Source organism: Myxocyprinus asiaticus, chromosome 41 (genome assembly GCF_019703515.2).
Source record: "Myxocyprinus asiaticus isolate MX2 ecotype Aquarium Trade chromosome 41, UBuf_Myxa_2, whole genome shotgun sequence".
Lineage (NCBI taxonomy): Eukaryota > Metazoa > Chordata > Actinopteri > Cypriniformes > Catostomidae > Myxocyprinus > Myxocyprinus asiaticus.
The window spans coordinates 33,747,528-33,774,326 of NC_059384.1; positions in this window are offsets into that span (position 1 = coordinate 33,747,528).

The following is a 26,799-nucleotide window of genomic DNA, read 5'->3' on the forward strand; positions in this document are numbered from 1 at the left end:
GCACAACCAACCGAGAGAACAGCACCCTTATGAGGATTGTCAAGCAAAATCGATTCAAGAATTTGGGTGAAATTCACAAGGAATGGACTGAGGCTGGGGTCAAGGCATCAAGAGCCACCACACACAGACGTGTCAAGGAATTTGGCTACAGTTGTCGTATTCCTCTTGTTAAACCACTCCTGAACCACAGACAACGTCAGAGGCGTCTTACCTGGGCTAAGGAGAAGACGAACTGGACTGTTGCCCAGTGTTCCAAAGTCCTCTTTTCAGATGAGAGCAAGTTTTGTATTTCATTTGGAAACCAAGGTCCTAGAGTCTGGAGGAAGGGTGGAGAAGCTCATAGCCCAAGTTGCTTGAAGTCCAGTGTTAAGTTTCCACAGTCTGTGATGATTTGGGGTGCAGTGTCATCTGCTGGTGTTGGTCCATTGTGTTTTTTGAAAACCAAAGTCACTGCACCCGTTTACCAAGAAATTTTGGAGCACTTCATGCTTCCTTCTGCTGACCAGCTTTTTAAAGATGCTGATTTCATTTTCCAGTAGGATTTGGCACCTGCCCACACTGCCAAAAGCACCAAAAGTTGGTTAAATGACCATGGTGTTGGTGTGCTTGACTGGCCAGCAAACTCACCAGACCTAAACCCCATAGAGAATCTATGGGGTATTGTCAAGAGGAAAATGAGAAACAAGAGACCAAAAAATGCAGATGAGCTGAAGGCCACTGTCAAAGAAACCTGGGCTTCCATACCACCACAGCAGTGCCACAAACTGATCACCTCCATGCCACGCCGAATTGAGGCAGTAATTAAAGCAAAAGGAGCCCCTACCAAGTATTGAGTACATATACAGTAAATGAACATACTTTCCAGAAGGCCAACAATTCACTAAAAATGTTTTTTTTTATTGGTCTTATGATGTATTCTAATTTTTTGAGATAGTGAATTGGTGGGTTTTTGTTAAATGTGAGCCAAAATCATCACAATTAAAAGAACCAAAGACTTAAACTACTTCAGTCTGTGTGCACTGAATTTATTTAATACACGAGTTTCACAATTTGAGTTGAATTACTGAAATAAATGAACTTTTCCACGACATTCTAATTTATTGAGATGCACCTGTATAATGCTATTTTTTTTTTTTTTTTTTTTTTTTTTTTAAATGTAGTAGGTCATCCTGAAAATGTATACTCAGTACACAGTATACATACTATACAATACTTAAAATAAAATGGTAGTGTTTTATTCTGCATATGTTTCACAAGAAAGCTGCAGTTATACAGTGATAGGAATGAACAGTCATTGCAGAGTGTAAAGTATAGGGCAGGCTTTCTACAATACATCAAAGTCTATAAAAGAGACTGATTGATTAAAAGTGAGAGTGGGTGGCACTCCTCTCCTGAGCTTTCAGCTGAAACAGGCCCCATAACACCTTAGAGAAATATTTGTCTTTATGAAGGTAATAGTGCAGATGTGAATTTCACCAGTGTGCCTTTTAACAACACATACTATATATTTATTACACAGCTCTCTGCATATTTGATTCAGATTAGTCAATCCTAGCATTCTGCAGTCAAAGTTATTGACCACTGTCCTTGGCAACCCATTCCTTACATAGACACTTTCTCATAACAGTCAATGGTCTCTTTCTTCTCACATAATACAGTTATTTAATGTCAAATCAATATTTCATGTTTGGTAAGTATTCATGTATTACATGGGATAATGTACAGGCAGACTGCCATTATCACAAAATTAACCCCTTCATGCCAGTAAAGCTCATTGGAATTATATATATATATATATACAGTTGTGCTCAAAAGTTTGCATACCCTGGCAGAAATTGTGAAATGCAAAAAAAACGGTCTTTTATTTAAGGATAGTGATCATATGAAGCCATTTATCATCACATAGTTGTTTGGCTCCTTTTTAAATTATAATGGTAACAGAAATCACCCAAATGGCCCTGATCAAAAGTTTACATACCCTTGAATGTTTGGCCTTGTTACAGACACACAAGGTGACACACACAGGTTTAAATGGCAATTAAAGGTTAATTTCCCACACATGTGGCTTATCAAATTGCAATTAGTGCCTGTGTATAAATAGTCAATGAGTTTGTTAGCTCTCACGTGGATGCACTGAGCAGGCTAGATACTGAGCCATGGGGAGCAGAAAAGAACTGTCAAAAGACCTGCGTAACAAGGTAATGGAACTTTATAAAGATGGAAAGGATACAAAAAGATATCCAAATCCTTGAAAATGTCAGTCAGTACTGTTCAATCACTTATTAGAAGTGGAAAATTCAGGGATCTCTTGATACCAAGCCAAGGTCAGGTAGACCAAGAAAGATTTCAGCCACAACTGCCAGAAGAATTGTTCAGGATACAAAGAAAATCCCACAGGTAACCTCAGGAGAAATACAGGCTGCTCTGGAAAAAGACGGTGTGGTTGTTTCGAGGAGCACAATACGATGATACTTGAACAAAAATGAGCTGCATGGTTGAGTTGCCAGAAAGAAGCCTTTACTGCGCCAATGCCACAAAAAAGCCCGGTTACAATATGCCCGACAACAACTTGACACGCCTCACAGCTTCTGGCACACTATAATTTGGAGTTACGAGACCAAAATAGAGCTTTATGGTCACAACCATAAGCGCTGTGTTTGGAGAGGGGTCAACAAGGCCTATAGTGAAAAGAATACCATCCACACTGTGAAGCATGGTGGTGGCTCACTGATGTTTTGGGGGTGTGTGCACGGGGAATCTTGTGAAAATTGATGTCAAGATGAATGCAGCATGTTATCAGAAAATACTGGCAGACAATTTGCATTCTTCTGCACGAAAGCTGCGCATGGGACTCTCTTGGACTTTCCAGCACGAAAATGACCCTAAGCACAAGGCCAAGTTGACCCTCCAGTGGTTACAGCAGAAAAAGTTGAAGGTTCTGGAGTGGCCACAGTCTCCTGACCTTAATATCATTGAGCCACTCTGGGAAGATCTCAAACGTGCGGTTCATGCAAGATGACCAAAGACTTTGCATGACCTGGAGGCATTTTGCCAAGACGAATGGGCAGCTATACCACCTGCAAGAATCTGGGGCCTCATAGACAACTATTACAAAAGACTGCACGCTGTCATTGATGCTAAAGGGGGCAATACACAGTATTAAGAACTAAGGGTATGCAGACTTTTGAACAGGGGTCATTTCATTTTTTTCATTGTTGCCATGTTTTGTTTTATGATTGTGCCATTCTGTTATAACCTACAGTTGAATATGAATCCCATAAGAAATAAAAGAAATGTGTTTTGCCTGCTAACTCAAGTTTTCTTTAAAAATGGTACATATATTACCAATTCTCCAAGGGTATGCACTTGTTTTGAGCACAACTGTATATATATATATATATATATATATATATATATATATATATATATATATATATATATATATATATGATAGATAGATAGATAGATAGATAGATAGATAGATAGTCTTTCATTTAAAATCATGCCATTTGCTTTGATATTCTGCTATCTAATGCAGTGGCATTGGTAACACTATTACTTTTAACTACATATTATAATGTATTTGTAGAGCATTAGTTTATAGGTTATTCAACATTTATAAATTATTGTTCCTTCATTAATATATTGAGTATATACAAACAGAATGTTATTCATTGATATGTTCTGTTGCAAACAATTTATTATTATTAAATAAGTTAATATAAGCAGTTTGATAATAGTTTTTAATAATAAATAAACAACTTATTAACCATACCTAAGTAATATATTTCAGTTGATGCAAACCTGTGGTAAAGAAGTGTTTTTGAGAACATTAAGGTATAAATCCATAAAGAAATTATTTACACATTTATATATGCAATGATTTGGACATTTTAATGCTTAATTAATGTGTTTATAACTGTTTTATGAACACATATGACTTTTTGTGACCAATTATAAATTGAGAACTATATATGCCTAAATAAACATTTATTAATAATAAAAATTTAAGATGGTTATATCATTGCCATGGCCAACTTAGTAAGATGTTTAGTAAGGGTGAAACACCATTAACAACCTGCTTATATATGAACTTATTAAACAATAACACATTGTTTGCCACAGTAAATATATAGGAGTAACCATCTATTTACATGTAGCCTATTTTTGTATAAATAATGTAGGAACAATAATTCATAAATGATCGATTAACTATAAACTAATGCTTTACAAATACTTTATATTGTGTAGTTTTTATAAAGTGTTACATTTACACATTTTAAAGTGTCCAGATACATTTGGGGGCCACTGTGGGTGTCTTTCAACTTTTTTCTGAGGTATTTTTAACCTTCAGTGGTATTTATTATTGGACTGTCACAGGTGTGCTGCATGTCAAATTCTAAATGCAATTAATATTGAATTTCTTTTTTGTTATTAAAATGAACTACAAATGGAATTCTGAGTTCTTGTGACATGCTTTACTTCCATTGGCTGTGAGTGGCCTGTGACACTGATTACAAGGAGTCGAGCTCATTTGCATGGGCTGCCGTTTGGAGCCTGAAGGCCCCAGCGATTCCAAATCAAATCTCTTTACTGCACAAAAAATAGAAAAACTATTTCCCCTCTGTTACTGCCCTCACTGCTAATTTATTCCTGATTCACATTCAGATAATATTTCCCAGCTGTGAAGACATGACAGGGGAGATATTAGATCCTTTGGTTAATATTACCAGAGCAATTTCCATAAAAATGCAAGAGATTTTCCTTCCCCCCCACATCAAACATTAATTTATAAGTGAACTATCTGAAGTTTGCTCACATAAAATATATAGAGACGTTCTGACATGACAGAAAGAACACAAATGCACACAGACAGGTGTATGCACACTTGAGTTTCTCCCGAGGACATCAAACATTTCTGTATATAACATCTCTTCACAAGTTTTGAGGAAACTGAGCAAGAATTTGACTTAACAAACTCCAGCTGTATGCTTTAGATATTAATAATTCAGACTGGATTTCTCACTTTACACTGTTAAATTCTCCATCAAAAGCATAAAAATAGAGTTGGCCCATATTGCTGTGAAAGCTTAGATTTATTGGATGTTTTCTGCATTGGTAGGGTATTTTAAGCTAGTATTTTATTGTGTAGTAATTGATGCTCAGTGAGAATAATTACTGAAAGTTTTAGTTTAACCCTATGCTGTTAATGGAATATTTTACCCACAAATTTTAATTTGTCTTAAGTTACTTATCGTATAATAAACTTTGCACCTCCACATATTCAAACTTAGCTCATCATGTAAGTCATGAGACACACAAGAACAAATTGCCTTTGGTGTCTTTGACGTGTTGTTTTGAAAAGTTGGGATGCTCATGTGCAAAGGATATTTGAGGGCTACAGTGGAGAGCATGATTTTCAGTGAATACTGAATTAAATTTTGATCTCAAATTTCCTCACACAAAGTATGGATTTAGAAAACTTGGAATATACAATGGCAAGAAAAAACATATGAACCCTTTGGAATAACCTGCATTTATGTATAAATTTGTCTTAAAATCTGGTTTGATCTTCATCTAAGTTACAATAATGAACAAACACAACCTGTTTTAACTAATAACACACAAATGATTGTATTGTTCTCGAACATATTGAAAAATCATTCAAATATTCACAGTGTAGTTTGGAAAAAGTATGTGAACCCCTAGGTTAATGACGTCAACAAAAGCTAATTAGAGTCAGGAGTTGGCAAACCTGGCATTCAATTAATGAAATGAGATATGGTGTGGGTTAGAGCTACTTTGACTTATAAAAAGCACTCAAACATTTTGAGTTTGCTATTCACAAGAAGCATCTGCTGATGTGGACAAAAAAAGAGATCTCAGAAGACCTATGATCAAGAATGGTTGCTTTGCACAAAACTAGAAAGGGTTACAATGTTATCTTGAAGACCACAGATATTCATCTGTCCACAGTATGACAAATTGTCTATAAATGGAGACGATTTAGTACTGTTGCTACTCTTCCTAGAAGTGACCGTCCAGCCAAGAGGACTCAAAGGGCACACCACAGAATGCTCAATGAGGTCAAAAAAGAACCCTAGATTGACAGCTAAAGACTTGAATAAATCATTGGAACTGGTTAAAATCTCTGTTCATGAGTCTATTATACAGAAATCATTAAACAAGCATGGTGTCCATGGGAGGACACCACGAAGGAAGCTGCTGCTTTCCAACAGAAACATTGCTGCTTGCCAAAGTTTGCCAATGACCACATTGACACTCCACAACACTACTGGGAAAATGTTTTGTGGACTGATGAAACTGATGGTTTAACTGTATGGGAAGAACATGCAGCACTACGTATGGTGTAAAAAGGCACCGCATACCAACATGAAAACATCATCCCAACGGTGAAGTACGGCGGAGGGAGCATCATGATTTGGGGCTGCTTTGCTGCTTTGGGGCCTGGACCACTTGACATCATTTAGGGAAAAACGAATTCCCAAGTTTATCAAGATATCCTACAGGATAATGTTAAGATGGCTGTGCACCAGCTGAAGCTCAGTAGAAGTTGGGTGATACAGCAGGACAATGACCCTAAACATCAAATTAAATCCACTACAGAGTGGCTTAAAAAAAAAAATCCAGCTTTTGGAGTGGCCCAGTCAAAGCCCAGACCTTAACCAAATACAGATGATTAGATTAGATTAGATTAGATTAGATTAGATTAGATTAGATTAGATTCAACTTTATTGTCATTGTGCAGAGTACAGGTACAGAGCCAATGAAATGCAGTTAGCATCTAACCAGAAGTGCAAATAGCAATATGTATATGTAAATATATATATATATATATATATATATATATATATATATATATATATATATGAGTATATACAATAAAGATTTTTATGGAGTGCAAAGTTATGAGGTACAAAAGCAGAGACCAGCTCAATGCAAATGTCTATGAATACAGTACAAGGTGCAAAAGAAGAAGTATAAACACTGAAGCTGCATTGTACAGAATGAAGTATAAATATGTAAATATATATATATATATATATATATATATATATATATATATATATATATATATATATATATATACAGGTGCATCTCAATAAATTAGAATGTCGTGGAAAAGTTCATTTATTTCAGTAATTCAACTCAAATTGTGAAACTCGTGTATTAAATAAATTCAGTGCACACAGACTGAAGTAGTTTAAGTCTTTGGTTCTTTTAATTGTGATGATTTTGGCTCACATTTAACAAAAACCCACCAATTCACTATCTCAAAAAATTAGAATATGGTGACATGCCAACCAGCTAATCAACTCAAAACACCTGCAAAAGTTTCCTGAGCCTTCAAAATGGTCTCTCAGTTTGGTTCACTAGGCTACACAATCATGGGGAAGACTGCTGATCTGACAGTTGTCCAGAAGACAATCATTGACACCCTTTACAAGGAGGGTAAGCCACAAACATTCATTGCCAAAGAAGCTGGCTGTTCACAGAGTGCTGTATCCAAGCATGTTAACAGAAAGTTGAGTGGAAGGAAAAAGTGTGGAAGAAAAAGATGCACAACCAACCGAGAGAACCGCAGCCTTATGATTGTCAAACAAAATCGATTCAAGAATTTGGGTGAACTTCACAAGGAATGGACTGAGGCTGCGGTCAAGGCATCAAGAGCCACCACTCACAGACGTGTCAAGGAATTTGGCTACAGTTGTCGTATTCCTCTTGTCAAGCCACTCCTGAACCACAGACAACGTCAGAGGTGTCTTACCTGGGCTAAGGAGAAGAAGAACTGGACTGTTGCCCAGTGTTCCAAAGTCCTCTTTTCAGATGAGAGCAAGTTTTGTATTTCATTTGGAAACCAAGGTCCTAGAGTCTGGAGGAAGGGTGGAGAAGCTCATAGCCCAAGTTGCTTGAAGTTCAGTGTTAAGTTTCCACAGTCTGTGATGATTTGGGGTGCAATGTCATCTGCTGGTGTTGGTCCATTGTGTTTTTTGAAAACCAAAGTCACTGCACCCGTTTACCAAGAAATTTTGGAGCACTTCAGGCTTCCTTCTGCTGACCAGCTTTTTAAAGATGCTGATTTCATTTTTCAGCAGGATTTGGCACCTGCCCACACTGCCAAAAGCACCAAAAGTTGGTTAAATGACCATGGTGTTGGTGTGCTTGACTGGCCAGCAAACTCACCAGACCTAAACCCCATAGAGAATCTATGGGGTATTGTCAAGAGGAAAATGAGAAACAAGAGACCAAAAAATGCAGATGAGCTGAAGGCCACTGTCAAAGAAACCTGGGCTTCCATACCACCTCAGCAGTGCCACAAACTGATCACCTCCATGCCACACCGAATTGAGGCAGTAATTAAAGCAAAAGGAGCCCCTACCAAGTATTGAGTACATATACAGTAAATGAACATACTTTCCAGAAGGCCAACAATTCACTAAAAATGTTTTTTTTATTGGTCTTATGATGTATTCTAATTTTTTGAGATAGTGAATTGGTGGGTTTTTGTTAAATGTGAGCCAAAATCATCACAATTAAAAGAACCAAAGACTTAAACTACTTCAGTCTGTGTGCATTGAATTTTATTTAATACACGAGTTTCACAATTTGAGTTGAATTACTGAAATAAATGAACTTTTCCACGACATTCTAATTTATTGAGATGCACCTGTATATATGGCCAGAGACCATAACAGAGCAAGTGGCATCAAGAGGTAGAAATTATGTGCAAAGAAATGTGCAAGGGAATGTGCAAAAAAAGTATGTGGTCCGAGTGGGATATAGTGTTCAGCGCCTGAGTTTAGTGTTCAGTAGGCTGACAGCTGAGGGAGAGAAACTGTTCCTGAGTCTGCTGGTGCAACAGCGAAGACTCCTGTAGCGTCTCCCAGATGGGAGAGGAGTAAACAGACCATGGTTGGGGTGAGAGGTGTCTTTGATAATGCTTCTCACCCTCCTTAGGCAGCATTTGTGGTGAATGTCTTTGATGGAGGGTAGCTGAATACCAGTGATGTATTGGGCAGTTTTCACCAACCGCTGGAGGGCCTTCTGGTCTGAGACTGTGCAGTTGTCATACCACACTGTGATGCAGTTTTTTAAGATACTTTCAATAGTGCAGCAGTAAAAGTTCAGCAGGATGTGGGGGGACAGGTGAGCTTTCCTTAGCTTCCTAAGGAAGTAAAGGCGCTGTTGCACCTTTTTGATCAGAGTGTTGTAGGTCCAGGAAATGTCCTCAGAGATATGGAGACCCAGGAACTTGAAGCTAGTCACACGCTCCACTTTGTCCCCATCAATGTAGATGGGAGTGTATGTGTGGCCCTTCCTAGTCCATGTGGAATGACCTCAAGAGAGTCGTTCACACCAGACATCCTAAGAATATGGCTGAGCTGAAGCAGTTCTGTATGGAAGAATGGTCCAAAATTCCTTCTGAACGTTGTGCAGGTCTAATCCGCAGCTACTGGAAATGCTTGGTTGAGGTTATTGCTGCCAAAGGAGGATAAACCAGTTATTAATAAAAGGGTTCACTTACTTGTTCCACAGCATTGTGAATGTTTAATGGGATGTGTTCAGTAAAGTCATGAAAGATTGTAATTGTTGGTGTGTTGTTAGCTTAAGCACATTGTGTTTGTTTTGTGACTTTGATGAAGATTAGATCACATTTTATGACCAATTAATGCAGAAAACCAACTAATTCCAGTTTATTTAATTAACACATTTCATGCACATTCGTAATTCATAGTGCTTTACATAGGCATGATAAAGAAACATATAAAACATAAACATATGGCAAATAAATAATTTAAGAACATAAGAATTAAAGAGATACACAGATACAAGCTTAATTTAAAAATCTATCAAAAAGAAAGATAAAATATATATAAAGCAACTAAATAAAATAAAACAGTATAAACAATACGGCGCAGTGCAGCACTGGCAATGTGAACGTTCTTCAAAATATATATTTTGCTTTCCACAGAAGATAGAAAGTCAAATGGGTTTGAAATGAACAGGTTTGGACAAGTTTAATGTTGGGGTGAGCTATTCTTATCTGAGCTATTCTTAAGACTATGTTAAAGCTGTTAAAATCAGGTATTACAGCTTGGTTCTGTTTCCTCCCTGACGGGGTGAAGTTCAATTTTAAATGACTGCTGGTATCAGATAGTCTCCTCCAAACATGCTGTCAGCTGAGCCATCACCTGAGAACTGAGAGAAGCTTAATGAACTGTATTGAGTTATGTGTTACATGTGGTTATATGATCATAATGTAAAGGCAGATGAGACAGTATTTATAGGACAGTATTATTGTAAGTGTTGTGGGCAGGCAGGCACTCATTGTGGTCAGCTGGAATGGTCAAGAAACAGCAATTAATGAGATGGAATTCTGGATTTTATTCACCAAAAGTTGCTCTTTCAGAGCTAAGTAGAAGATACAGTATACAGTAGAAGTATAGATTCAACATAGTCTTACGACATCTTGTAATAATTTATTTCAGATGCCAAAATAGTAAGATGTCATACAACTTTGGTCGTATGAAAAGGTATGACTTTTATCCCCATAGAGACCAACCAATCAACAAACTGAATTTCAAATTGATACAACACAGGCATCAACTTTTAGCTAGCCACCCATTCAAAACTTTAAAAAAAGGAAACATCTGTGAACAAATCTGGTTACTTATTCCATATTTATTTATGCAATACATATGACTGATGCATGTCAATAACCTGCATTACACTTTCTTGGCTCGTTCCCTGAGGTTTCTTTCTTCCATGGTACACTTAAGTTATTTTCCAAATAAAACCATAATTTATGATTAGGTGGTTACACTTTATGGTTAGGTGTAGGTTTGGCATTTGGGTTAAACTAATAACATTGTTTTTTAGTTAATTAATTTTTCTCTATGGGAATAAAAGTTGTACATTTTTGTATGAGCCAAATCGTTTGATTTCTTATGATTTCACCATCTTGTACTCCTATTACCAGTGGCGGTATGTGAGGCAATTTTCCAGTGAGGCAAATATGTAAGTCAAAATGTATATAAAGATCAAACCAATAAAACATTGCAGTAGATTTAAAATATCATGTTTTATTAGCCTACATGTTTCTGCTGGTATTTTGCCCCGGTACACAGATGATCTCCTCTCCCTGATATCTTGTCTGATGTCTTGATAACTACCTATGTGTTATAATCTTTCCAATCACCAACCCAACGCTTGTCAGTAAACAAGCAGAAGAAATCACGCAGTGCTATCTACAGGCTACGATTAATACAAACATTTATCAATGATTGGAGGGCCCCATTCCATATATAGTAACATCTACTCACTTAATACAGTGGCTCTATTTTCATGACCATGCTAGGCGCAGTGCTACGCGCAATTATCTTGCACTACGTCTTATCCAATATCTGTGAAAGTGCTAATTCTAAGCACAATTTTCGTGCCAGCACAAGTAGGTGTGGATGGGAGCGTTTGCACTAACTGTTGATGTATTAAATGTTAATGAAGGGGCATAAAGTGCAATTTGCTATTTTCCTGAGAAATAGGTCATTGCGCTAAGATGTCTGAAAACCACATCTATTCTCGGCGCAAAGTCTAAACTCAGTTCCTGTACTTGCAGTTTGGGGATTCCACCAGCAGATGATATTAAAGAGCTATCGATTACTTTTGATTAATTAATATGATTAATAATTGTATTAAAGATTATTATTTCCTTTTATTTTTGTCATTGCTTACAATTCTTTTCCTGGTTTGCTTTACTAATATGCTCTAATTTCATTTGCTCATTAGTTCTAGTTTCTTTCCAATTAGCTGCTTATTGATTTGTATATGCCCTCTGTTGATTAACCAGTTACTGCAGCATTGTGCTAATGGATCCTGATTTATAAATGCCTGCATTGATGCACAATAGTGTGTTCATGAGAAATGTTAGTTTATTTTCCTTTGTTTCTTTGTTTTTGTGTATCTTTTGGTTGTGTAATTTAAATAAGATTTATCTTGATTGAAGTGTTTGTATTTCTGTTCTTGTCTAGAAACCACACATTATGTACTCCCTCCTCATCTTCTTTGTTCAGCCTGCTTTAATGGACTAATAAAGTGGTCAAATGGAATTGCACTATTGGACTCTGTGTTTTTACAGACACCCCTGTTGGACTCAAGCCAGACATCCTCCTAAATCCTAACCTCCCTTACAATAATAATAATAATAATAATAATAATAATAATAATACATTTATTTTGTAGGCCTATAGTGCCTTTCCAAAGCTCAAGGACACTGTACAGAAATTAAACATGAAACATTTACGGCAGACGCTTTTATCCAAAGTGACTTACAGTGCACTTATAGCAACCTAGAATTAAGTGCCTTGCTCAAGGACACAATGGTGGTGACTGCGGCAACCTTCTGCTTACCAGCTCTGTGCTTTAGCCCACTATGCCACCACTACTAAACATTAAACAGAGAAACACATAAAGAATATACTTTACAAATCAATGAACAATGGGACAAAAGCAAAGCATATTTCAAACAGGCGAGCATGGTGAGAGCCAGCAGTTTATTTTATTTCCAACAGTCCCCCTATAGAGAACATACAAAACATACATAGCGGTCCAATGGAGCACAGGCGACAATACAGTCATAGAGCTGGGAATGCATTGCATACAGCCCATTTACACTACTCAGTTCTTATGAATGCATGGTCTTTATTTATATTGACGTTGCTTGACAGGAAATTGAATATATAATAGGATGCAGACAGCACAATAACCAGAGAAGAATTTTAGAATTAAATTGCACTTGACCCAGCCCATTAGAGCTTTGTGTGTGCGATTTCGCCAACCCATTTGTACCTAGACTTGGCGCATGCTCTCACAAATATCAAAACTCCTTGTCCATACCCACTGACTTTGCACGTACGTTTTGTATAGCGCTGTGCTTAAGGCATAGCACTCTTAAAATAGGGACCAGTATGTTTAGAGGAACTCCATTCTCCACTGCTTCAAGTTGAATTTATATATGATCCTGTTGTTCAGTCTTTTATGTGTTTTAGATCCTCCAGTAACATCATTTTCTCCTCACCTGTCACATTAACTACAAGCAGGCTTGATGGCGTGTTAATGTGATACTTAAAGCTGATTAGCTTGAATAGTTACCTCTGATAATGACTGGTTATGAATGCAAGAGGAGGCATATTTCATTTTGCCTACATTTTGCCTTTTTTGGCCACATTTTTGATGGAAGCAGATGACGTTGCGTCATTTGAATATCCATTTTGATTGGTACAGTTTACATAATTTATGTCGTCAGTCTCCTCTGGCATTCATACCAATTCATACAGTGATTAAAACTCACCTGGGCAACCATGCATAAAAGAAAAATCCAAAAGGACATATTATTTTCATTAAAGGCATCTAAATTATACACGTTGCAGGTAAATTGATGACAACAACTGATAATTTGATATCTTCTGTTGTTATGTTTTGGATTTTGAATACATTTTTGAGATGGCTTAGCCTCCCTTGCTTGACTTCTAATAAGACCATGGTGCATAGCCCCTTAGGGGGCTGCCAGAGTTTGACAGGGGTGGCGTGGAAGCTCACATGCTTTGAGGCTCTCAAAGATTCATAAAATGCACGATACCAGTAAGACAGCATGTCAGCATCCTCGTATAACGAAAGGATGCAAAGGAGCAAAATCTCAACATAAAAAACTGTACAAAGACCTTGACACCCTGGTAACTGTAGCAAAACTTCATGAACTGTCACTCTACGAACCAGAGCCTCTTTGCACAACTGCGTGAGAATGAAGCGCACCAGAAATATTCTGCTTCTTAATGGTAGTGCAGCGCACTGACTGTCATGTGGCCAAGTTTATTGTATTTTTTTGGATCTAAAAAATTTATGGAATTTCTGCGTCATATCAAACGCACTGAAAGACTGCAAAAACCTCTTTACAATTTGTTTCACAAATGAAAACATTTTTAGAAGAATATCTCAGCTTTGTAGGTCCATACAATGCAAGTAAATGTTGGTTAGAACTTTGAAGCTACAAAAATCACATAAAGGCAGCATAAAAATAATCTATAAGACTCCAGTGGTTAAATCCATGTCTTCAGAAGCGACATACTAGGTGTGGGTGAGAAACAGATAAATATTTAAGTAATTATTTTTTACTTTATATCTCCACTTTCACATCTTAAATTCACATGTGATGCCTGTTTAATTTCACTTTCAGATCTGAAAGTGTAAGTGGAGATTAGAGTAAAAATGGATTATCGATCTATTTCTCACCCACACCTATCAAATCACTTCTAAAGACATAGATTTAACCACTGGAGTCTTATGGACTATTTTTATGCTGCCTTTATGTGCTTTTTTGAGCTTCAATGTTCTGGCCAACATTCAGTTGCATTGTATGGACCTACAGAGCTGAAATATTCTTCAAAAAATCTTCATTTGCAGTCTGCAAAAGAAAGAAAGCCATGTTTCTGGAATGGCATGAGGGTGATTAAATGATGAGAGAATTTTCATTTTTGGGTATAACTAGACAATGAATACTGAAATGAAATAACTATATGTGTTTGTGTGTGTGTGTGTGTGTGTGTGTGTATATATATACATATCTACAGGGCTGGATTGGTAATCTGGCATAACAGGCATTTTCCCGGTGGGCTGACGCACTTTGGGGCCGATCAGGGGCGGACTGTCCATCTGGAGAACTGGGCGGGCCGGTGGGCCAAATGGGCCAAATGGGCCGCGATAAGCTGAAATGAGCCACTGCGTTATATATATTTGGCAAATTATACTAACATGTACATTATATATCAGAGCATGTGAGCGAATGCTCAATGCGTGTGCGCTCCACTCAAGTCCCAAACCGAGTACCGCTCCGCTCATGTATCGCTCACGCTCACCGGTTAAAAAAGCGTTTGCTCAAATCCCGCTCCAACATTCAATTTCTCTGTAGTATACTTATTTCCAAGCATGTACACAGGGCGTGGCTACAGTGGCCCAAGCAACTGCCCCTTTGCCCTCATGGGCTGAGATGCCCCTCTGAGTGAAATATAGACTATAGGCTGACATTTATTAAATTATCAAATGATTAGTAATGTACACATCTGAAATTATGTGATTGTATTGTTGTGTTTTGTATATAAAATCTCGCTGTTTATTTTGGACTGGTTTACAATGGCTGTTCCACACATATGTCATTGAACATCTTCAAATAATGCCTTAAATATTTTTTCAGTTCTTAATTACCTTTATTTACTTTAAACAAGTCACCAAACATGCCTCTACAAGTGATGAAACATATGTGCGTTGGTACGGAAACTCGCATATGCACAAATTCAGGTATCAGGAAAAATACTGCAGGTAAAAGTGAAATTCATCATTGTTTTTCAGTTGTCTCCACAGAAGGATTACAGATTTGATACATTAATATGTTTCTGATTTAATGCTATCAGACTTTGGGTCTGTATATTAAAATGAGCAATTTCTCATCCTAATTTTGTGTTCAGTTTTAAAGGGTTTATTAATTTATCCAGAAAACAGCAGTGAATGTTTTTCTCTTTTTCAGTGTTGTTGCTTTATTAATATTCCATATAATTATATATTTACCAATCATATGCAATCTAAAGGACTGTGGTTATTAATATAATAATTATTATATTAGTAGATATTTTTTCTTGATATTTTTTAAGCATTTTCAAGTGAATCTGGACTTTATATGCATCAAACCATCGTGTCTCGTACATGCGCTCTTTATATGTACAGAAAGATTTAACCATGGATTTAACAAATAAAACATATTTGTTCTGCATAAAGTGAGATTTTGTCCAATATATATATATATATATATATATATATATATATATATATATATATATATATATATATTAGATGAAATCATGTTTAATGATCCTAAAACAAATTAAAATTATTTAATTCACAAATTACACTGCCTTCACTGCCTTCATTTTTTTTTTCTAATGTTAAATCATTTATAGCTTTTTTCTCTGCATATGAATGCAGCAAGCGGTGTCGAAGGTGTTATCTGCAAACACTAATCTAGAGTCATTTTTTTTATTTTTTTTTTACGTTTCACTTATCGTTAAGGTGTGGATTTGGCTTTGGTAACAGGCCTGGCTCCAGCTCTAAAATGTAAGGTGTGCCATAGGACCCTCTGGGTGGGACGAACTGTTGGAATGGTAGGTGTAGTTCTCAAGGTGGGCCAAGTTCATGATTGGGTGGGCCAGGCCCACCCAGGCCCCCCTGCGGAGCCGGGCCTGTTTGGGAGACTGACCAGCAGTTATGTGCCACTTTATCCCGAAGCAGAACTCGAAAGCAACAGGCGGTCGATTAAGTGAGATAATTCCGCTATGAAATTCTTTATGCGAGAGTGGAAATATTTACTAATCAAATACTCAATTGTACAATATATGCATGAAAGCAGAATGCTGCGCCAGCAAATTAGGACACACTGATTTGCGAGATCATACATGTTTATTGGTTTTGATGCATGGATTTTTTGTGTGTGTTCGCCGGGATTCAAAGAAATATGTTTTGCCAATATACAGTATTATTAAGCTTACATATTCAATTGAGGGTGCTCTAACGTTCACAACCCTGCAGAACCGGGCCTGCATCTAGCGGGCAGCTGCACTGACATGACTGCAAAACAACAAGATACATTACTTATCTATTCATATATTATCGAATAGTAGTGTAACCTACTAGCTCACCTTTAGCTGCACTACCATGTTCGCGTAACACATCCTTGTGCTCTCTGGCAATGTGACACGTACGATTCCAAAAGTAATATTTGCTAATTCTCATGGTCTCTCCACACTCCCTTTCGATATCCTCGTTCTTAACTTTGATTTATACTTTGCATTTATTTAGGCTATAAGGTTTGCAACTTCACTAAAACAATGTTAGAGCACCATAACCTCAGGCCTATTGCTTATTTTGCAGATTCCCAAACCAGCATATCACGAAGCGCATTCTGGGTTGAGCGAGCGGCAGTGAGCGACCTGAGTGAGCAGAGCGGAATCTTCAAAAAGGCGCTCTCCGCTCAGGTGGAATTATCCTCACTCCGCTCTCGCTCTGCTCAACAATAGTCAGTAAATAAAGAAAATGGCAGAATACTTACAGATTGCTGCTTGTGCTATTACACATAATTCCTCATTTCAAATTGAACCCGCCCCTCCTAGTTTTCATTGATGCAAAATCATCAATGAATTTGTCAAATCTGCCCAGCAATCACATGGTTGATATTTATTTTGTCAAGACCACTGAGTCGATCCTGTGTCACGGTGTACCTATATTGTTGGTTATGGCTATCTTATGTTTGTTCAGAATGTAAGAATGCATTATGAACATCTATAATCCTAACCATTTAGAGGCTTTTAGGCTGAGTAACCTATCAGGAACAACTCGGGGCACCTCACTCCCATCGCGAACTTGCGAGCTCTGTGCAGGGGTGATCGATCAGGTACCCTGTTGTGCCGCTCCAGAGAGCGTTGCCGCCCTAGACGCCAGCCTATATTGCCTAATAGTCCAGATGGGTGCCCTTTGGTGTTCAGGAATAGTGAGGTAACAGTAGGCTTATGTCCTGCTGTCTCTCTCTCAGTTAACAAACTGAAGCAGCAGTGAGCAGGGCCAAGGGTGAGATGATTTAAAGTAGGCGTTGATGTTTTTTCGCTGTAGAGGCAGTCATGAATTAATGTACCCCAAATGAGGTAGGGAAGTTGCGGATGTAGAGAACGAGGCGCTTTTGCAGCTTGGTTTCAATAAATGCTTTTATTGCATTGGGGATTACGTTTTGAGTTCTAAAATGTACAGTATATTTTTTATAGTAAAAAGACCTCTTATATGTCAAAATATCAAGGAAAATTGTATTCCTCATGACATGACCATTTAAGAAAAAGTCTCCATTTGCTCACCATTTAAAAAAGAAAAAAGAAGATATTACAGAAATCTCTGTTGGGATTTTTCTTTCCTTTGGACAGGCATCAGTGTTACACTCATCTTTTTGGACAGCTGTAATGGTCAAGTATATGGGGAGGAATAATGTGATGGAAAAGTGTCTGGTATTGTGATAGACTGGCTTTTTTACTTGATGGATAATTGTTAAATCCACATGTGTTTCATGTCAAACTGCTTATCAGAGCTGGCATTGTTATTGTCAGGTTTGTTTAACCATAAAAATCTTACAGACCCACTCTCCCATTTTACACTTTGACAGGCATCATGGGAATAGAGGGCTCTCAGGTCTCTGCCAAATAAATAGTAGAAGATTAATTGGCATTTTAAAGGTAGCTGTGGTTTGTGAGCAAGATGCCCACACAACAGCTTGTAGAAGAAATTTTCCAGCATCTGTTGTTGAATCCATGAGTAAGCTCTTTATTTAGAGATGCAGGTTGAGGAGTTCAGAGCCCATCTGTTTGGAGGACAAGCATCTCCGCTGTGCACTCTGATCTGACTGCTTTACTTACCCATATGTTACACCATTCACATTATTTCTCAAATGAGTCAAGCACATGATATTTGACGTATCATTGACTTGTCTGCTTGATGAATTTGAATTTATCTAGACTATGATCACACAATTTCAAGGTAATGTTAGGTTAGGATGCCCTGAGGCAGAAACCGTCACCAACAACTGTCAAAGCCTTTTCTTTTCTTTTTTTTTTCATATTCATATTTCAAAAGAAGCTGTTTACATCTTACACACTGAGAAACTAGGACATACAGTGGTTGATATAAATAAAAGCAATTTGAAAAATAACTAGATTTTACATTTGTTTAAGAAAATGTAAGTGGTGTTTGCCTGTGTAACTCGTCGCCATTAGGGTGTTGTGGGTGGTTACCAGGGCCTTGCTATGCAGTTGCTAAGCTAAGATGTTCTTTTTAGTTGGTGCATTGTTATGCAGTGGCTACTAAGGTTTCCAATTATTTATTTTTGCCGAAATGAAGAGGTTAGGACATACAGTGTTGGGGAAGCTTTCTTGAAACTGTAGCTTCCCAAGCTACAAGCTATTCATAACTTTAAAAAGGTAGTTAGCTACACTACAACTTACTAACCCAAATTAGCAAACAACATTGAAGCAATATAAAGAAGAAAATATTTTCAGATGTTCTGATTAAAGAATTAAATAATATCACCTGATAGTTATGTATTTCATTAGGGTGACATACTCTTACGAAAATAAACAGTGTGCTTACTACAATAACCATAGTTTAAGCATAGTATTTGTAGAAAAACCATAGTGACCACAAAATTAACCATAGTTACTACAGTCTTGGTTACTACAATATTATTATAGTAAAAGCATGGTTGTTTTTTAATAAGAGTTAAACAAATATGGTGACAACATTAAATTGAACATAAATGTATAAATTTATACAGAATACATTAATAAACTACATATTATCTTCCCTGAGGTCCAATAATAATGTTTTAAAAGTTTTTTGTTTTAGTTTTTTTTGCACCAAAACAGTCACAACTTAGTAATATATGATCATTTTCCACCCTTTTTTGGCCCTCTGTCTGAAACGCTCGGTTTTGGCCTAAGCATCTTCTTGAAACTTCAAAGTAAACGCCCACTGTTATGATTGACTAACATCATGCAGCCCCTCAAATTCAGCAAACTCAATCGGAAGAACATTATAAAACAAAATTACAGGGTTTACACATAACACACATCCTACACATTGCATCTGAATATATTAAACTGTTCATATCAAGCACAACTGTTAACACTCAGCAACATAAACTATCAAACAGTCATGACATTTGAAATATTCATGAATGAAACGGTTTACTTAAGTTTCTGAAGTGTTTTTAAATGCCCCATCCTTCAATAGCAGTTCATTTGCAGAGCTTGAATCGTATTATGACTGTTCACAAGCAAACCATGCTGACATGAGCAGAAAAAAACTAACACATCATAGTCCAAAGGACGATGAAATGGCACGCACACATACTGTAGGCACACTGAGGTATACATCGCCGGAAACACAATGAAACGGTCAAAGACATCCATCATCCATTGTTAAAAAACTATTGTCATTGTCAAAAACGTCCTATATTTACATACACCAACAATTAAAAATAGAGCAGATGGGTGAAAGAATGCATCCATGATGAGTTTGTGTTTAAAACAAAAAGACACAGCAGCTGAATGACAGAGAATTGTTTCTCCCTTTCATAGTTGTAACTTGAAACCATGTCTTTTAAAAGCGGCGAGATACATGGCAGCAGTCAAAGGGTCTGTGTAGTTTATGTTTATATACAAAATAATTCAAAATACTCCAGATGGGTCCCCTTTGGTGTTCAGGAATAATTAGCCACGGAAGGCCTGCTCTCTTGACTTGAACTGTGCGCCAGTGGGCGGGGCCACAGTTATATTATTGCAAAGAACATTCCTGGCTGTTAAAAAAAGAGCATTCTATTTTCAACTAATGTGCACAAAATAAATAAATAAAAAGTTTTAGTCATCCATATTCTCAAATGTTAAGTCAAAATTAAAATAAGGGGGGAAAATTCTTCAAAAGTTCATATGGTGTTACACTTACAGATGCAGCCTTTGAGAATGTTTTTCATGCTCTCTCATACAAACCATCACGTGAAATTGTGCAGCACCACGCAGACGGGCTTCTAAGAATTTAAATACTAATCTTTACTGTGGTAATTTTTTGGTTATTTATTATTATTATTATTATTATTATTATTATTGTATTATTATAATTGTTGTATTATTATTATTATTATTATTATTATTTTCCCTATATACACAAAAATGAGGGATAGAAATCAGGCAGAAAAATACCTCTACACATAAAAGAAAAGGGCTCTTTTATAACATATTGTGTTTGTTTAGCAGGTTGTGTTTGTTTAGCATTCATTATTGTAACAAGCTTTCAATATCATATTTTTATTCCCTACCACAAATGGTTTATTTAAATCTCAAACAGCATATGTGGTATAAGAAAGGGAAGACTCTCTTTCTCTTAAAACAACGGTAAAGAAATGGCAAGTAACTGTGATAAAAATAATAATCTGACGTGCTCCACCTCTATCCATTCGTTTAACCTCATAATCGATTTCCCAGACTCGCCGTGTGACCTCAAAGGGTCCTTGCCACTTGGCAAGTAATTTAGAGCTTGATGTGGGGAGTAATACAAGAACTTTAACACCCAGTGCAAATTCCCGTAGCCGAGTACCCCTATTATACAGCCGGCTTTGACATTCTTGAGCCTGGAGCAAATTCTCCTGTGTTAATTGCCCCAGTGTTTGAAGTTTTGCTTTCAGGTCAAGAATGTGTTGAATGGGGGCCTGGGAAGCTCAGCAAGTACTGACACTGACTACCACCCCTACATTCATATTCTTTAGTGTCTGATTAAATCGCTCAACCAAGCCATCCGTTTGGGGGTGATAAACGCTGGTCCGAATTGATTTAATCCCCAATAATTCATACAGTTCACGTAGTGTATATGACATAAAATTACATTTCTTTCGGAATCCCCACTCGGGAGATTATTCTGAAGAGTGCCTCTGCAACACTACATGCTGAAATATTGTGCAGTGTTGTCCACCAGAACCAACACAAAGCAATGCCCGCGTGCCGTCCGCTCTAATGGCCCAACGAGTTCCATATCAATTCATTTGAAGGGGACCTCGATCAACGGAAGGGGATGCAATGGCACTCTTGTGGTGGCCGGCGGATTCAAAGCTGACATTCATGGCATAACCATCTGCGAACATCCCCGTGAATTCCCGGCCAATAGAAATGGGCCATTAGATGGTTCAGTGTTTTTTCATGACCTAAGTGACCGGCCATCGGATAATAATTCGCCGTCTGGAATAACATTTCCCGACGGCTCTTCTGTACTAACAATTGGGTTGTATCTTCCTGTAAGGGGGTTCGGTGGAAAGGAGGAGGCGAGAACCGGCTTGACAACTTAAATAATAATCTAATAAACAACTTAAACAAAACACACAAATATAAACACACAGTGCAGCTGCCTGTCATTCTCTCTCTCTTGAACTGTCGTCCCCGGCCGCCTTTATCCCTCGCACACCCCATCAGGCTGATTGGGGACCGGGTGTGTCTCATTCCAGCCCGGCCCGGCCCTCCTCGGCTCTACACTCCTCCCGGCGTTGCCTCAGGCCGGGGAGCCCCCGGCATGACGTACATCCCCCGCCCTTCCTCTCCGGGGGGGGGGGGGGGGTCGTGCCTTACGCCCCGACTGCCGGTGGGTCATCCCCGCCTTCCTCGACCTGGGAGGAGACAGGAGGGGAAAAAACAACAAAACAAAATGGTGAGGGAAAGGCCAACACGGAGCGACAGAGAGAGAGAGAGAGAGGAGAGAGAGAAAAAGAAACTCACCGCTTCTCTGATGCGCCGTCGCGTGGTCCTCGATCACTACTCCACCCTCTCAGGCGGACTGCAGCCGCTCCTCCCCGGGCGGACCGGAGTCAGACCTCCGACCCCCAGCGGACAGAACACCCCTCCGCGTACCCGGCGTCCCGTGGGGACACTCCTCTGCCACTGGCAGCGGCCCTACCACTCCAGGCAGTTGGGGAGTCGCTTCCATCCTCCCCCCGCGGACGGCGGTCTTCTCTCGACCCCTCTGCGTTCCCGGGGGACGGCAGGGCACTCCTCCGCCCCCGGCAGCGGCTCCCTCGCTCCAGGCGGTCGGGGAGTCCCGACTCGCCTCGTGGACGGCGGCCGTTCCCCGCGTCCGGGTGGTCGGGCTACTCCGTCCCCCGTCGGACGGTAGTGGTGCTCCCCTAGGTTGACGGCAGTGTCGAGGACACTGCGACGGGAATCCCTCATCCTTCCCGGGTTTCGGCACCAGTGTAAGGGGGTTCGGTGGAAAGGAGGAGGCGAGAACCGGCTTGACAACTTAAATAATAATTTAATAAACAACTTAAACAAAACACACAACTATAAACACACAGTGCAGCTGCCTGTCATTCTCTCTCTCTCGAACTGTCGTCCCCGGCCGCCTTTATCCCTCGCGCGCCCCATCAGGCTGATTGTGGACCGGGTGTGTCTCATTCCAGCCCGGCCCTGCCCTCCTCGGCTCTACACTTCCTTTGTCTGAAAATCCTGTGTCACTCGATACAACCGATCCTTGATAATTGAAAAATTTGGATATGCGAGCGCAATGTCTGGCTGGAGACATTGACCATCAATCACTTTCACTTGATCAAGTGAAAGGGTCTCGTCTCGCATCTGCTCCAGAGGGAAATCCCCAGCAGGGAACCAGCCGAAACATCCCCCTCCCTTACATCAATCTGACGCGGAGCTGACGTAGACGGCCCCAGCTCTGCCTCCCCAGCCAGTGAATTGCAAACCACACACCGAGACACTTTGTTACAGGGCCCATCCATACAAATTTCCCTCAATAAAGCAGTAAATGCCGGCCGATTCATACCCAAGATTAGTGGATGGGTGACGCAGAGACTAACTGCAGCCTCTACACTATGCTTTTGTCCCTGAAATTGAATGATGACGTCACTAACATTTACATTTATTCATTTGGGTCACTAACAGGTAATCGTGAACATCCCTGTGCACACACCTTACCTTCACCTGCCAGCTTGTATCCAATGCCTCGTATTGAATCAAGCTTTGGTGAATGGAGGTTTGATTACAACCTGAATCCACCAAGGCTTGATATGTACCCCCTTTATACTCACAGGTATCCGGTACACTTCTGCTCGATCGGGGGTGGCCTGTGGCAAGTCGGGTACCCGGACCTTTGTCTCCACCTTCATCGCGGGGCATCAGGCCTGGAAATACCCCGGACCCCAGCAGCTCCAACAGACCGGCCCAGACTTCACGCCCACACCCGCGGCAGCGGATTCACCAGATTGTGGGGGAGAGCAGAGAGGGTTAGGGATAGCCAGTGAGACGAACGAACAGGGAACCAGTATTGGGGAAGGAATTCCCCGTTTCCAGGGAGTAGAAACAGGATGAGGGGAAGGGGAGGGGGAGGAAATGGAGAAAGAGGGAGAGATAGAGAGAGAGAGAGAGCGAGAGAGAGAGAGAGAGAAAAGGGCTCACCGTCCCCCGGATACCCCGCTATATGGTGCTCAGCCAACTGGATCGCCTCCTCCAGCGATGCCGGACGGTGGCACTGGACCCACTCCACCGTCCCCTTAGGCAGTTGGGAGACAAACTGCTCCAGCACCCCCTCCTCAGCCAGCAACCACTGCTGGCAGGCGTCGCAGAGCTGTTGTGCAAAGGCAAATGGCATCATCAGCGTCAGTGTGCAGAAACGCTGGTGGTGTTGTTCCGAAACGCTTCTCCTGCTCCTTCCGCAGCTCCATGAGGGCCTGGTGTTGTGCTTGGTGGATGCTGGCGAGGGACTTGAAGACTTCTTCCAGCGATGACGTCATGGCAGCGCATCCTTACTCCTTACGTGTTTCGGCACCACTGTGACAAGGTTCTTAACATGCTCCAAATGAGGAAGCAGAAGCCGGATAACAATCCAACGTAAGTCTCTTTATTTTCACAAAAACTTGTTGCTTTTCAGCCAACTTTCAAACACACACACCCACACAGCTTTGTGAGTCTCTCTCTCTGTCCCCTGGCGGTCTGTACTGCCCTTTAAAATTCCCCTCCGCTCTCACAGCAAACACAAAACAGCTGTTAGAGGTGATTTCTCACTGGTGTCAATTCTTACCGTACTCACCCTTTCTGCCTCGCTTTCCACAAACGCTGCACGGCCACGCCGCTATCACCACAGTAGGGTAGCAATATTCCCAGATAGTGGTATTCAGCTGAACTTGGTGGTGAAGCAGCTCAGACTATGAGCCCAGGCCAGGGGCTGTTCAAACAGACAGAACAAAACAGACAGAATTGAGTGAACGTGAGGATCTTGAGACACACATTTCCAAGATGAACTGTAAAGGCTGTTCACACTGAACCATTCTGCAACCTTCCATTTGTTTTTTTATGTAAACACGCACTAGACGATCATCTTTGTTTTGCCTTTTTTTTGTTTATTCAGCGTCTTGAGCTGGAGGGCTGTTTTTTTTTATGCTGTGTCTAATTAAAACAAACTTTAAAAAGCATCTTGAGACACCTGCTTTCTGTTAAACTGTATTTGTTGTGCTGTGTCTAGCCTTTTTTAGCACAAGAATGCGATCGATCTGAAGTCATCATCAGTGCTTGGGATACATCCAAAATTCGAATGCACAGCTTTAGCATTCGAATGTGCATTTTTTTTCTTAAATTTTTATTTAGAATTTTTATTTCACAGCCCTACAAGAAGGTAACGTTACATGAGAGAGAGAACATAGTTTAAGTGAGTGTGTTTAATTACTCCCTCGGCTACATTGCTGCGTTCGCAATACAATGTGACAAATTAAGCATTTTGTGACGCTTCAGTGCTACTTATTTGAAAATGTAGATTTTTCCTGGAAAAGCTACACTATAGCTAAATAGTTAAGCTACTGTAACGCTACTGAAAAAAAAGTAGTTAGGTTAGTAACAATGCTACATTTAGTTAACTACTCCCCAACACTGTTCCTTTACAAGGCATTGTGTCCTGTATTAAAGCTGCAAAATGCTCAAGCGTCCCGTATTCGCGTGATGAAAAGTTGGCAACCCTAGTAGCTACAGTAGTGTGTTCTGGGTGTTTGCCATTGGGCTGAAAATTATGTTGGCTTATAATTGTGCCCTATTAGAAACAACAGGGTTTGCCCCAAGGGGCTTTTACTTGCCTGAAAAAGTAAATACATTGGGCCACATCTACATTTTTAGATGTTTTTTTGTCTTACTAGTAACATTTGCACATGAAAAAGTATGATTGTTTGAATCTGTTAATTGGTATTTGAGAGAGAAATGGACAACCGCCCCTGCAATCTCTAGACAATAATTAAATAAAATGCCATATCCTGCAATCACAAACAACTGTGACTATTCCATCTGGTCTATTGCGGCCAGCGTTGTAAAAAATAAGGCCAGAAACATACTTTACGCAAGTACTGGAACGGAGATCTGAGCGCTTATCCAATGCATTACCAATGCACAGCCTGTTTGAACATACAAAAAGCCCAATCCATTATTACTGTGGAGGAAACAAACCTCAGAACTCAAAGGGGTGATAGAGTTACCTTTTAAATTCCGTGCTATTAAACTAGATGTGTTATTATATAGGCAAGATGGTATAAATATATTGACTTTACCTTACTTGCTCAGCAATATTCTCCACAAAATGTTGCTCCGCCATGACAGTAGTTGATTTGAAAAGAAAACTCACCACAGTAGCGGACAGTTCACACTAATATCCACTATAGCAGCCCTTGAGGCAACATGGAGACTGCAACGCATACTCGCATTGTGTTATGAATTGCAGTCCGACACATTTTGAAGTGCAATGATGCATGAAATCAAGCAAGCGTAGCTTGAATTTTCATGTACTTAGTAGATTTAAGGTTTAACCCTCTGGGGTTGACGGACGTGCCGGCGCGTCCTGCTGGATTATTTCCTCATAACAGCGGAAACAACTTAAAATACTCTGTCATTTTTGGGCATACAGATAAGTGTAAGACATCATTAGAAACTATAAAGGGTCTACTTTTATTTGTGTACACACAATAACAACAAAACCTTGTGCTTTTGTAAAATAAAGAAAATAAACAGCGTGCGCTTTCAGCCGTCTCTGTCTCCGCGAGCATCTTTCTGAAACATTTCACAAAAATGAACTGAAACTCTGCGAATACTTATCACACAAACATGAAACATATATCTAAAGAAA